The sequence below is a fragment of the Microtus pennsylvanicus genome, chromosome 15 (genome assembly GCF_037038515.1).
Source record: "Microtus pennsylvanicus isolate mMicPen1 chromosome 15, mMicPen1.hap1, whole genome shotgun sequence".
Classification (NCBI taxonomy): Eukaryota; Metazoa; Chordata; class Mammalia; order Rodentia; family Cricetidae; genus Microtus; species Microtus pennsylvanicus.
The window spans coordinates 8,013,366-8,026,789 of record NC_134593.1 but is presented as its reverse complement, the minus strand read 5'-3'; positions in this window follow the sequence as shown (position 1 = coordinate 8,026,789).

Below are 13,424 nucleotides of genomic sequence, written 5' to 3'. Positions count from 1 at the left end.
TCAGACTGATCTGAAGCTCTTAGCAATCCTCCTGCCTCAGCTTTCCAAGTGCTAGGGTTACAGGCAGGTGTCATCCAGTGGTTTTAAAAATTAAATGAACCTTTAAAAAAATCTAATTAGCAAAGTGCCTGTAGTGAGCCGGACAGGATCGCCATTACAAGATGGCGCCAACATCCTGTCTTGTTGGAAATAAACCACTCCATATTTGGCTTTGCCTTTGAGAGCTGCGCGTCCGTCCCGCTTCCCACATGCGCGGTGGATGAGGATCCTTGAGCCTATCCCGATGCGGTCTGGTGTCAGCTGTTGGTGGCAGCCAATCACAGGGCGACCCGTGTGCCAATTCCCTATTTAAGCGGCTGCCTAAGTGCCCTCCGCCCCTTCGCTTTATGCTCTCTCTCACCTTTCCCCTTCGCTCACTCCAGTAAAGCGTGTTCTGAGTGGAATCCTGATGTGGTCATTCTTTCTCGCTGGTCGAGAAGTCCGCCACAAGTGCCCTCTATATAGTAGGCATTCTCCAGACAAGTATAGATATTATTAATGATAATTGTAATATTATAGTAAGTGGTATATCATGAGTTGACTATCTCTTGCCTAAAATGTTGGGCATCAGAAGTATCTCAGAGCTTGGATTTTTCCAGATTTTGAAATATTTTCATGCACACACACATTATATTAGGACAGAATTCAGGTCTAAACACAAAATTTATTTGTTTCATTTACACCCAATACACAGTAGTCTGAAAATTGTTTCACATATGTAGGAAGACAATATGAAATATTCCACTTGTGACATTATTTTGGTGCTCAAAACATCTTCAAGTTTTGAAATTTCAACTCTACCAAGATTATGGTTAAATTCTTTATAAGAGGCTTTATTTGACAGATCAGTTTCAGGATCACAATAAAACTGGGCAGAAGGAACAGACTTCTCTTAAGATATTTTTATCTAAAAATACTTGCCATTAAGATTCTTCTGCTCGGGCTAGAGATTTAGCTCAGTGACAGAGTAGGGCCCTGGTTTTGAACTCCCACACTGAAAAGAAAGAATTCTGCAAAAGACTGGTCTTGAGAGATTAGTCCAACCCTGCAATGTTTATTAAGAAACTATTGTGTGCTCGGTTATATACTGGGGCTGAGATTATAAAATGGATAAACCCTGGCCCCCTGCCCTGTGTAGCTCATGGTCTGGCTGGAAAGACAATCGTGTAAACAAACAATTATGATAACTTGTAATAAGTGCTAAGCATCAGTCCCTGCAAAAAGCTGCGAGAATGGGGTAGACAGAAGGAGGCAGGGCAGCTGGCTGGGTGGACGGGGCTCACAGAGAGGTGATATCTGAGCTGTCTGGAAGGATGAACAATGGTTTCACCCGTGGAAAGAAGAGAAGGTGAAGCTGAGCACTCTGCAGAGCGCTGCCAGCAAATGCCAAAGAAGATATTTTTGTTATAATGTAGGGGGAGAGCTGGGGAGTGAAATGGGCGTGGAGCCAAACTGCTTTAACATCTAGGCCAAGTGTTATTAAAACACAAAACCAAAAGTAACAACAAATGGTGCTTTAAGGGTGGTTCCAGCAATATTGCTAGAAATGGAAATTCTTAAACTCTCCCCGCAGTCCTACTAGTTCAGAATCTGTTTTCATCAAACTCCCAGGTGTCGAGAGAGGTTTTTGTCCCGCCCGGTTCCCACAGTCATTAAACCCCATAGAAATCACACAGAGGTCTACATTAATTAATAAACTGATTGGTTCAGTAGCTCAGGCATTTTTAAAAATTGATTTTTATTGAGCTCTACATTTTTCTCTGCTCCCCTCCCGGCCTCTCCCTTCCTCCCAACAACACTCCTGCAAGGTCCCCATGCTCCCAATTTACTCAAGAGATCTTGTCTTTTCCTACTTTCTATTTCCCATGTAGATAGGATCTATGTAAGTCTCTCTTAGTGTCTTCATTGTTGTCTAAATTCTCTGGGATTGTGGTTTGTAGGCTGGTTTTCATTGCTTTATGTTTAAGAACCACCTATGAGGGAGTACATGTGATCATTGTCTGTGTCTGGGTTACCTCACTCAAAATAATGTTTTCTAGCTCCATCCATTTTCCTGCAAAATCCAAGCTGTTGTTAATTTTTTCTGCTGTGTAGTACTCCATTGTGTAAATGTACCACATTTTCCTTATCCATTCTTCGATGGAGGGGCATTTAGGTTGTTTCCAGGTTCTGGCTATGGCAAACAAAGCTGCTATGAACATAGTTGAGCACATGTCCTTGTGGCACGATTGAGCATCCTTTGGATACATAGCCAAAAGTGGTATTACTGGGTCTTGAGGAAGATTGTTTCCTAATTTTCTGAGAAATCGCCACACTGACATCCAAAGGGGTTGTTCCAGCTTGCACTCCCACCAGCAATACAAAAGTGTTCCCTTTATCCTACATCCTTTCCAGCATAAGTTGTCATCAGTGTTTTTGATCTTGGCCATTCTTACAGGTGTAAGATGGAATCTCAGAGTTGATTTGATTTGCATTTCTCTGATGGCTAAGGATGTTGAACATTTCCTTAAGTATCTTTCAGCCATTTAAGATTCCTCTGTTGAGAGTTCTCCGTTTAGGTCTGTACACCATTTTTTTTATTGGAATATGTGTTCTTTTTGTGACCAATTTCTTGAGTTTTTTTTTTTTTTTTGTATATTTTGAAGATCAGACCTCTGTCTGATGTAGGGTTAGTGAAGATCTTTTCCCATTCTGTAGGCTGCCTTCTTTTATCTTGTTGACCATGTTCTTTACTTTACAGAAGCTTTTCAGTTTCAGGAGGTCCCATTTATTGTTTCTCTCAGTTCCTGTGCTGCTGGGGTTATATTTAGGAAGTGGTCTCCTGTACCAATGCGTTCAAGTATATTTCCCACTTTCTCTTCTGTGAGGTTCAGTGTGGCTGGCTTTATGTTGAGGTCTTTGATCCATTTGGACTTGAGTTTTATGTATGGTGATAGATATGGATATATTTTTATTCTCCTACACATTTATATCCAGTTATGCCAGCACGACTTGTTAAATATCCTTTCTTTTTTCCATTTGATATTTTGCTTCTTTGACAAAAATAAGGTGTTTGAAGAAGTGTGGATTTATATCTGGGTCTTCTGTTTGGTTCCATTGGTCCTCCTGTCCAGCCTGCCAATACCAGCCTGTTCTCAGTTCTGTAGCTCTGTAGTAGAGTTTGAAGTCAGGAATTGTGATGTCTCCAGAAGTTCTTTTATTGTACAGGACTGTTTTGGCTATCCTGAGTTTTTTGCTTTTCCATATGAAGCTGAGTACCATTCTTTCAAGTTCTGTGAAGAATTTTGCTGGGAGCTGGTCATTGCATTGAATCTGTAGATTGCTTTTGGTAAGATTGCCATTTTTACTATGTTAATTCTGTCAGGCTTCTTATTTACTAATTCTTATAACTTACATTAGCCATAATTCTTGTCTATGTTAGCCATGTGGCTTGGTACCTTTTTTGGCGAGGCAATCACATCTTGCTTCTTCTGAAGCTGGGTCAGGACTGCAGACTGTGCTTCCCTCTTCCCAGCATTATCGTTGTCCCATCTCTACTTCCTTCCTGGTCGCCCCACCTACACTTCTTGCTGGGGTACTGGCCAATCAGCATTTCATTAAAAATAATACAAGTGACAGGATAAAAGACTATTGTCCCACAGCACTTCCCCCCTTTAAAAAAAAACAACAACTCTGAATCTAATATTTTTTGTTTAGCTTTTCTCCTGACCATATCCATAACAACGTGTAACCAACATTCTAAACAAAGTTAAATATCCATAGTCCTGTTTTTATGGAATGTGGGCATAGTTTTCCAGGCTACTTCCTGCTGATTGGGGTGCTGATAATCTTATGGGGACCTAAAGGAAATTTAGAATTATGATCAAGTCCTGACTGGAGTATTTGTGAGGCTTGATCATTTCAGGCATCAGTCTTTGAACTGTTCTGGATGTAGAACTCAGACATCTGGGCCATTCCTCCTATCAGAGATTTCTCAGGGGATCTTCCTTGGTCAAACCTGATTTGTTTTAATGCAGAATGAATCCACAGTCCCTCATTTCTTGTGGAAACAAAGCAAAACCTCTTCTCCAAAGTAACATATCTTTGGACTTAAATTTTAAAGTCAAAGCATTATATATATATATATATATATATATATATATATATATATATGATTAATCAAGCAGTATTTATACTCAAATGTCTTTTAGTAGCTTTTTCTCCTTTCTCAGCATTCAAACAATTCAAAGAGGACATAATAATATACAGTATCCAGATTCTCTGTGTGTTTTCCATCTTTACGTGGCTTTATTTTAAGCTCTATTTCTTTTATTTTTATTTTTAATTTTTTGGCTTTTTGAGACTGGGTTTTTCATTGTTTCTTTGGCTGTCCTGGAACTCCCTCTGTAGACAAGGCTATCCTTGAACTCACAGAGATCTGCCTGCCTCTGCCTCCCAAGTGCTGGGATTAAAGTTGTATGCTACCACAGCCAACCACCCTCTTTCTTTCTTTTATATTTTAAGGATTTTGTCCTTTTATTCTTTTCTCTCCCAGTAGCATGGTGGGACAATGATCTTTTATATCCTGTCACTTGTATTATTTTTAATAAAATGCTGATTGGCCAGGAGGCAGGCAAGAAGTAGAGGCAGGGTGACCAGGCAGGAAGTAGAGGCGGGGCAAGGAGAATTCTGGGAAGAGGGATGTTTCAGTCTGCAGTCGTGACCCAGATACAGAGAAAGCAAGATGTGACTGCCTCTCCATAAAAGATACCAAGCCACGTGGCTAACACAGACAAGAGTTATGGGCTAATATAAATTATAAGAGTTAATATGAATGTCAGGCAGTGGTGGCACAGGTCTTCAATCCCAGCACTCAGGAGACAGAGGCAGGCAGATCTTTCTGAATTCGAGGCCAGCCTGGTTTACAAGAGCTAGTTCCAGGACAAGCTTCAAAGCTACAGAGAAACCCTGTCTCAATAATAATAATAATAATAATAATAAATAAATAAAGAGATAATAAGAAGCCTCAGGTACTAGGCCAATCAGTTTATAATTAATGTAGACCTCTGTGTATTTCTTTGGGGCTTAATGACTGCATGACCGGCAGGACAGAAAAACCTCAGTCAACAATCAGGTGTTAATGCATTTGCTGAGGTCTGACAAACACTGTTGTGAACCCCAAGCAGCAGGGTAAAATACTGAGCCTTCACCACGTGTCATGGAAGAAAGTGCAGGGAACAGATCAGTAGTGGTGCATTTGACTAACATGCACAGGCCCTGAGTTCAGTCCCTGATACCACAAAAAAAGTAAAGGTTGGTTGGAGGCTGTTTCTTCTCTATTAATATTAGAATTGTTTACCAGAGGGCTAGAGAGATGGCACAGTGTTTAAGAGCACTGGCTGCTCTGGCACAGGACCTGGGTTCAGTTCCCAGCACCTCCATTGGGGCTCACAATCACCTCCAACTCCAGCTCCTGGGATTACACCCTTTCCAGACCTCCTCGGGCACCAGGGAAGCACATGGCAACAGACTCACATGCCAACCAACACGAATACCCACAAAACAAGAATACTTTTAAAGAGAATAATGGCTAGATGTTTGATGTACATTTTAATGACTCAGTGAATTAGTAGCATTTAATATTCCAAGTGCTTTCTTTCTTGGCAGAACATTGTATTTGCTCCCTGCGAGAAGATCCCCTTCCTGGTCGTGCTTGCCACCTGATGTATTCTGTTGGTGCTTTCTTTACTGTTGCTGTAAGTGGCAAGCAGGGGCCTGAGAGCCTGGAATGATGCACAGCTGTGTATCAGCTATACTGGAAAACTATCAGAAGTAACTCCATAGCACCTTAGGCTGTGGAGACAGCTCATACTTCCTGAGGGGCCCAGGAACAGAGAAGACTACAGCATAGCTGCAGAGTAGCAGGTTTCAGGTGAGCACTCCATCCCCACGTTCTCACCTAGCCTTAAAGCTTCAAATTCTAACTATCCCAACCCCCTCCACACCACCTCACCCCACACCACCACTTCCTGTTCCTGTTCTCTCCCTCGGTTTCTTTAGCTTGGCTGGGTTCTGATGCTAGGCTGTGTGGATGCCAGCCAGCCATCCGCATCTCTCCTCTCTTTAGGACCTTCCTCACTGGCGACAAATGTGACTAAGGCCAGCTCCAGAGCAGCCCAGCAGCAGCAACAAGGGTTTGGACACTAAAGCAAAGAATCTGGGTGTGGTGACATACCCTTGCAATCTCAGCGCTGAGCAGAGGAAGCCGAGGCAAGGGGGCACTGCAGTGAGCTGGAAGCCAGCCTGGGCTACATCATGGTGCTCCAGTTCAATTGGTAGAGTGCTTTCAGACAATGAAAGCAGTCCTGGGTTGCATCCCTTGTACCACAAAAACCAGACATAGTGGTGCATGCCAGTAATCCCTTGGGAGGCAAAGGCAAGAGGAACCAGAAAGTCAAAATCATGCTGGCTACACAGAATTTGAGGACAGTCTAAGACAAGTAAGATCCTCTCTCGAAACAAAAATGAGCAGGGCATGATGGTGCACACCTTTAATCCCAGTGTTTAGGAGGCAGAGGCAGGCGGGTCTCTGTGAGTTTGAGGTCAGCCAGATCTACAGAGTGAGTTGCCAGGGCTGTGCTGAGAAACCCTATCTTGAAAAACAAAAACAAACAAAACAAGAACAACAACAGACCAAAAAAAAAAAAAAGCTGGGTGTGGTGGCCCTCAGGAAACAGAAGCTGGCAGATCTCTGTGAATTCCAGGTCTACAGAATGAGAGCCAGGGCAGTCAGGGCTATATAAGAGACCCTGTCACAAAACAAGAACCAACAGAAAGGAAAATTGAAACCCCTCCCCCGCTACTTTTTAACATGTAGCTGGAAATTGTGGCTGATGTGTAGCATCCCATCTCACTACCATGTGACAGTGTGTCATGAGCACCAGTCCTTTTGATCTCCCATTGTGAGACAGAGTCCAGAAGGCTGGGGAAACTACACAAAGCGTCCAAATTCAATAGCATGCCTGCTATACTTTTCTTTCCACATATTTTTTTTCTTAGTAGGATTATTGTTTTCCTGGTAGCACAACAGAATCTGCTAGGGTTTGCTATTAGGCCACAAAAATTAAAGGAAAAAAAAAAACTGATCCTTTTCTTCTCAAAACTGACTAGTTTCCAGGTTGAAGTGTAAGAGCCTCGCTGTCTCCTTATAACCCACTACCTGCATCATCACGGTTTCTTCTAGCTCAAACACCTTCAACATTGTACAAAGACGGCTCACTTCTGAGGCTAAATGGGGCCTGAAAGCCAGTCCCTTTTCCAATGAATGTGTTCTAAATACAACCTTGTCCCTTCTGCCCTTGCCCTCGCCTCCCTGCACTGGTGGAGATGGCTTGGCCATCCTTGGCTCCCGACAAACATGGAAGAGGAAGGCAGTGAGCTAAGCATGGACTGCCAATTTGACACCAGCTGCAAAAAGGGAAATATTCAACCCACAGCAGCCTTTTTGAGAAGCCATTCATGCCGGGCGCCGCTAGAAGGAAATCTACATTGGCAGGTTTTGTTATTTTTTAACTTGACCCTGACAATACCTGCTGGGCTACCTGTACTTTCTGCCAAAGAAGTGTCAGATGAGGGAGGAAGTTTGCGCACCTGGTGAATTCAACCTCACAATACCACTTGAGGCAGGAAAGAGAGAGAAAGGCTACTACAAGAAAGAACTGGAGCCAAGAAATGGAAACTGGGGAGGAGGAGGAAGAGTAAAGAAACAGACACTTGGGAGGAATTCTTTTATGGTATTTTCCAAGATCACGTTTCACCACAGGGACAGTCATAATTACGTGGTCCAGCGGCTGGGAGTGTGAGAATACGCGTCTCTGTGTTTGCTTGGGTCTACCTGGCGCTCAGAAGAAAACCTGCATCAGTCACTGTGTCTGCCTAGATTTTGATGACCTATTTGGCTAGGCTGCTCGATTGCAGAATTTCCAAACACTTGTAATTAGACATTAAGTGGTTTCTTAATGGACTGTCTTTTCCAAAAGGGCCTTTCTTTAATTTACAATCAGTACGTTGTCCAAAACATTAATTGCTTTTGCCCATTTTAGTTACACTTTGCCCAGTTCCTGTAACCACCCCAGCTTCCACCCCACCCCCACCCCGCTTTCCCTGAGATGTTTGAAGCAATTGGTATGGAAGGGGGTAGTTTCAAAGACATTCAAACCAAAGCCAAGCTTGTTGGCAGCAACCTTCACACAACAAGGCCAGGACACATGACACCATATGGAGCTTCAGTGGCCACCAGCTTTAAGACCCGAGTGTATGCTCAGGGCAAAGCACTATTATGCATTCTCTCCACACCCAGCACACCCAGACTGCCACAAAAGGTGCTTCTGTGCTGCAGAATGTCCTGCTCGAAGGGGTTTTGAAAGAGTTTGGGGGCGGGGCAGGGATTTAGCTCCGTGGTAGAGCACTTGTCTAGCAAGCATGAGGCCCTGTGTTCAGTCCCCAGAACCAAACAAGGAAAGAAAGAATTTCCATTCAATGACTCTGGTGTCCTTCCATTCCCACCACCTCTTTCTGACCCTCAGTGCCATCCTTTGCCTGGACTGTCCACTGTGCCCACCACCTGTCATCACCTTCTCACTTAACTATAAACATGAGCTGTATGGAAGCAGAAGCTCTGTGTTCCAGATCCAGGAGCGGGTGGGGGCAGAGAAACCCCTCCACTATCCGCTGAAGCTGTCTCTGTAACTTCTGCCCCCGCTTCCCTTTCTTTCCTCCTCCTTCTCCTTTCTTCTTCCTCTTACTGGGTGGGATTGTGAAACAGGGTCTCAAGTAGCCCAGGCTGGCCTCACACTCATTGTGCAGCTGAGGGTAACACTGACTTTTAATCCCCCTGTGTCCACTTCCAGAATGCTGGGATTACAGGTATGTGCTACCGAGTCTGGCTTAGGTGACAGGCAAGCACTCTATCAATTGTGCTAGCCTAAATCCAAAATAAAGTTTAAAGAAAATCTTAGTTTGGGGTAAGTTATATCCCTGATAATTGTTAGTATTTAGGCATTTGTACTGGCCTGACCTTGAGGTGGACGTCCTCAGCTGTAACCACTAAGAGCACCTCCTGTGCCCTGTGCATGGGCCCTGCCCACTTCCCATCTCTTTCTCCATTTGTCTGTCTCTCTCCTCTCCTCTCCTCTCCTCTCCTCTCCTCTCCTCTCCTCTCCTCTCCTCTCCTCTCCTCTCCTCTCCTCTCCTCTCCTCTCTTCCCCTCCCCTTTCTCCCCTCCCTTTCCCTCCCCTCCCTACTTTTTTCCTTCCCTACCCTTTTCTCCTTCCCTCTCCTCCCCTTCTCTTCCCTCCCCTCCTCTCTCCTCTCCTTTTTTCTCCTCTCTTCTCCTACTCCTGTCCGCAGAGACCAGTCTCTTCTCTCCCCTCTCCCCTCTCCCCCTTTCCCATTCACTTTCCCCCAATAAAAAACCCTTCCACCTGAGCTCTGCCGTATCCAGTCTTTTTTTCTCACACCGCTTTTGTTTTCTGTTGTTGTTGTTTTGTTTTACAACAATAACCCTTCCCTTCTATCTTATACCTCCAGGGCCACAAAAGCCTCATGGGTCTTTTGTTATTGTTGTTGTTTGTTTGTTTGTTTGTTTTAATTTGCTGATTGCTAGTGTACAGCCAGTGTTTGCTGTTTGAAGGGAAGCACAGCAGACAGGAAGCTGGCAATGTGCTTGTTTGATGTCCTCTGTCCTTTCCTAAAGAAGCTGACTTGGCAAAGGGACTTCCACTTTTTTTTTTTTTTGAGACAGGGTTTCTCTGTGTAACAGCTCTAGCTGACCTGCAACTAGCTCTTGTAGACCAGGCTGGCCTTGAACTCACAGAGATCCTCCTGCCTCTGCCCACCTCCTCCAGTGCTGGCAAGCGCCACCACTGCCAGCAAGGGATTTCTTCTTAAGTAACTTCATTTCCTGTAGGACAAAGCAGATCTGCAGCTATGACTGCCAAGCAGAGAGGGCACACACTTTAACCTCCCTCTGAGAATGTAGGGGAAGGATTGGCAAGAACTTGAGGCCACTCTGGGCTGGATATGATGTTGAGAGCGGGGGGGGGGGGGGGGGGGGGGGGGGCGGGGGGGTGATAGTGTGCCTTTTGTCCCAACGTGTTGGTGGTTGGGAAAATGAGGCGGGAGGATCAGAAGTTCAAGGCTAGCCTCAGCTATATAGAGAGTAAGTATTCTTCCTCCCCTAACTTTACATGTTTTGGGGAGTGTGTGGGTGTGTGTGTGCACGCGCACAGACACTAGTTTGACATTGGGTATCTTCCTCTGTCATGTTGGTCACTGTAAGCTCCACGATTCACCAGTCTCTGCCCATCCCCTCCATTAAGAGGACTTGTTTAACTCCTAAAAAAGGAAAGAAATTCTTTCCATTCGCTGCAGTGTTAAGGGGCATTGAATTTGTGGTACCCTTTCAATTCCCACACACTGTGGTTACAGACACTGCCCACTGTACCCAGATATTAGATAGGTGCTAGGTTTGAGTGGCAATGAACCGTCTCCTCAGGCCAGCCTATAAGGTTTAAAGTGAGCATCTCCCGCGGTCTTTGAGGGTCTCTTATACAGTCCTCTCATGACTGAGATGTCTTATTTGCATGCCCTTTAACTGAAATCAGTCCTTTGCACGACCCAAGCCAAGCCAAGCCAAATCCTGCCTGTCAGGCAGGTTAAACCTCTTTAGGCACTGGTAGGTCTCTTCAGGTGCTTGCTCCATGGAAGATCTCACAAAGAACTTTCTCCCTGAGACACATTGGTGTTATGTAGTCTTAAATTGCTTGCTTGCAAGACCTATATGTTGAGAAATGCTTCGCTCTTTGTAGGTGTGGCTCTTTTTGCCTGTTCAGGCTTTCTTGGGATACCAGCTGTTCTATTGGCTTACTCATTTCCTCTGATAATCCTAAGAGAGCTAAATTGACATCCTTAGTAAATTTATTTGAACCAGTTCCCCACCAAATTCTCTTCTCTTTCTGTCACCATCAATACTAGTTGATTTGCCAAGTGTTTTTTTTTCTATTCCCAGTTATTTTCTTACTTCTTTTTAAAGCCAAGAGCACAGTTCATAAGCTCTTCATTATTCTATTACCAAACTGATGTACCTCATTTTCCTATTAAACGCTGCCAGTGTTTGGGGGAGGGGGAGTGTGGATGGGTTGGAAGCTCTCTGCGAGCCGTGGTTAGAAGGAAATTAAAACCATGTTGTGACAGTCTTCCTAGCGAGGAATTAACCCACATCATATGGTAATAAGATGCCAGTACCATTCATAAAGATGGTGAACACAGGTGGGCATTTGGAATGCTTGAAGCTGAGAAACCACTTGCAGTGTTGGAGAAATAGTTTAAGCCTGAGATGGCGAGGATAAAATATACTATGTAAAACAGCAGGGCTGGTTTGTTTCACGACAACGGGGCCCCTGCTTGCCAGCTCCATCTTCGCTCCTCTTTCTTTCCAAACGTATTTGTGGATTAAAATCCCCATGTTCTGAGGGATGGCTGAGGAAAAGAAATAGACTGTTCATGAGAGGCCCAAATACAATCCAAACTGAACCCATATATATGCAGCATGCTTTATGGCTTTTCCTTGAATTTTTCTTACTACATCCATATCCCTGTCCTGTGGGTAAAACAAGTGCAGTCAGTACCAACTCAAAGCTGTTGACTGTTTTGACCGCCCAGGGATAACAACAGTGATAATGCTAATTATACCGATAGGAAGCCTTCTTGTTTGTTTGTGTTTTGAGACAGGGTTTCTCTGTGTAACAGTCCAGACTGTCCTGAAACTAGCTCCGTAGACCAGGCTGACCTTGAACTCACAGAGGCGTCCTGCCTCTGCCTCCCAGAGTTCTGGGATTAAAGGAGTGCACCACTGGCCCAGGCCTTACAGGAAACTTTTATGGTGCAGTTTCCACTTGCTAGACACCGAGCTGAATTCTTTAATCCTCAAGCCTAAAAGATCTACCATGGCATAGAGAAGCTTGGATGTAACCAAGAGCAGCCATGTCTAGAGGCAAGTGCTGAATTGCTGGTCTAAAGTACTCCCTAGTTGAACTCAGGACCAATCTCTTAAATAATAATGATAATTATTATATAATAAATATAATATGTGTATTGGTTTTACATTTTCTAATACAACTAAAATTGTGTTTTGTGTATTACTTTTCTAGTTGTTGTGATAAAATAACCAATGAAGGTGACTCAAGGGAAAGGGGTCTATTTTGGCTCAGGGGTTGAGGGCATGGTCAGACCAGGAGTAGCAAGCTGCTGCTCACCCTGAGTCTGCAGTGGGGGCAGAGAGGGACTAGCGCTCAGGCTTAGCTAGCTGTTAACCTCCTCTCTTTAGGTCTGGGGCTCCAGCTCATGGAACAACGTCCCTCTCCCCGAAATTGAGATGGGTCTTCCCACTTCCATTTAACGGAACTCAATGGGTAACCCTTCACAGGCCTGCCCAGAGACTGGTCTAATCTAGATAATCCTTCACAGCATGCCCAGAGGCCAACCTAATCTAGATAATCCTTCCTGGTGTGAACGCAGTTGTCTCCTAGGTAATTCAAGATCCTTTGAAGACTAGAATTTACCCTGTGGCCAAGGTTAACTTCAAACTGGCAAATCCCTCAAATGCTGGGATTACAGGTAGGAACCACCCCGCCTCCAATCCTGCTTGTAGAGCTCATTATTAAATTATGTTAGATAATAAGGTTTCTACAGTTTTGGGAGTCTAGAGGTTAGATGCTCCCCCCCAAAAAAAAAATCAGTTTGCAGGTGAGGTTGTGGAAAATTAACCAAAACTCAGAAAAAAATAAGATTTTTCAGAATGAGCTAACTATGAGTGTACAGGGGAAGCAGAGACTTCCTTTGTCCCCAGATCTGTCCAAATGATCAATGAAACAAATGGAAGAGAGACACGAAATGAAAACCCATTGCTAGAAGCAATACATTTCCTGTCTTTCTCTCTCTGATCACAGATTTGTTTTATTATGTTAACCTGTGTGTATGAACGTGGGGATGAATGTATGTTTGTATACCATACATGCAGGTTTGCAGGTGTAGGAGAGGGCCGCTTGTTGGTTCCCGCTGCCCAGAACTGAAATAATCACACAGAAACTGTACTAATGAAATCCCTGCTTGGCCGATGAGCTCTAGGTTCTTATTGGCTAACTTTCACATCTTACTTTAACCCATTTTTATTACTCTGTGTATCACCACGTTGCTGTGGCTTAGTAGCCTCTTTCCAGCCTCTTTCTCTAGTGGCTCCATGACTTTTCTTTGACTCTGCCTCCTTTCTCCCAGCATGTAGCCTAGCTTTCTCCACCTAATTCTTTTCTGCCCTTGCGATAGGCTCAAAGCAGTTCTTTATTCATTAA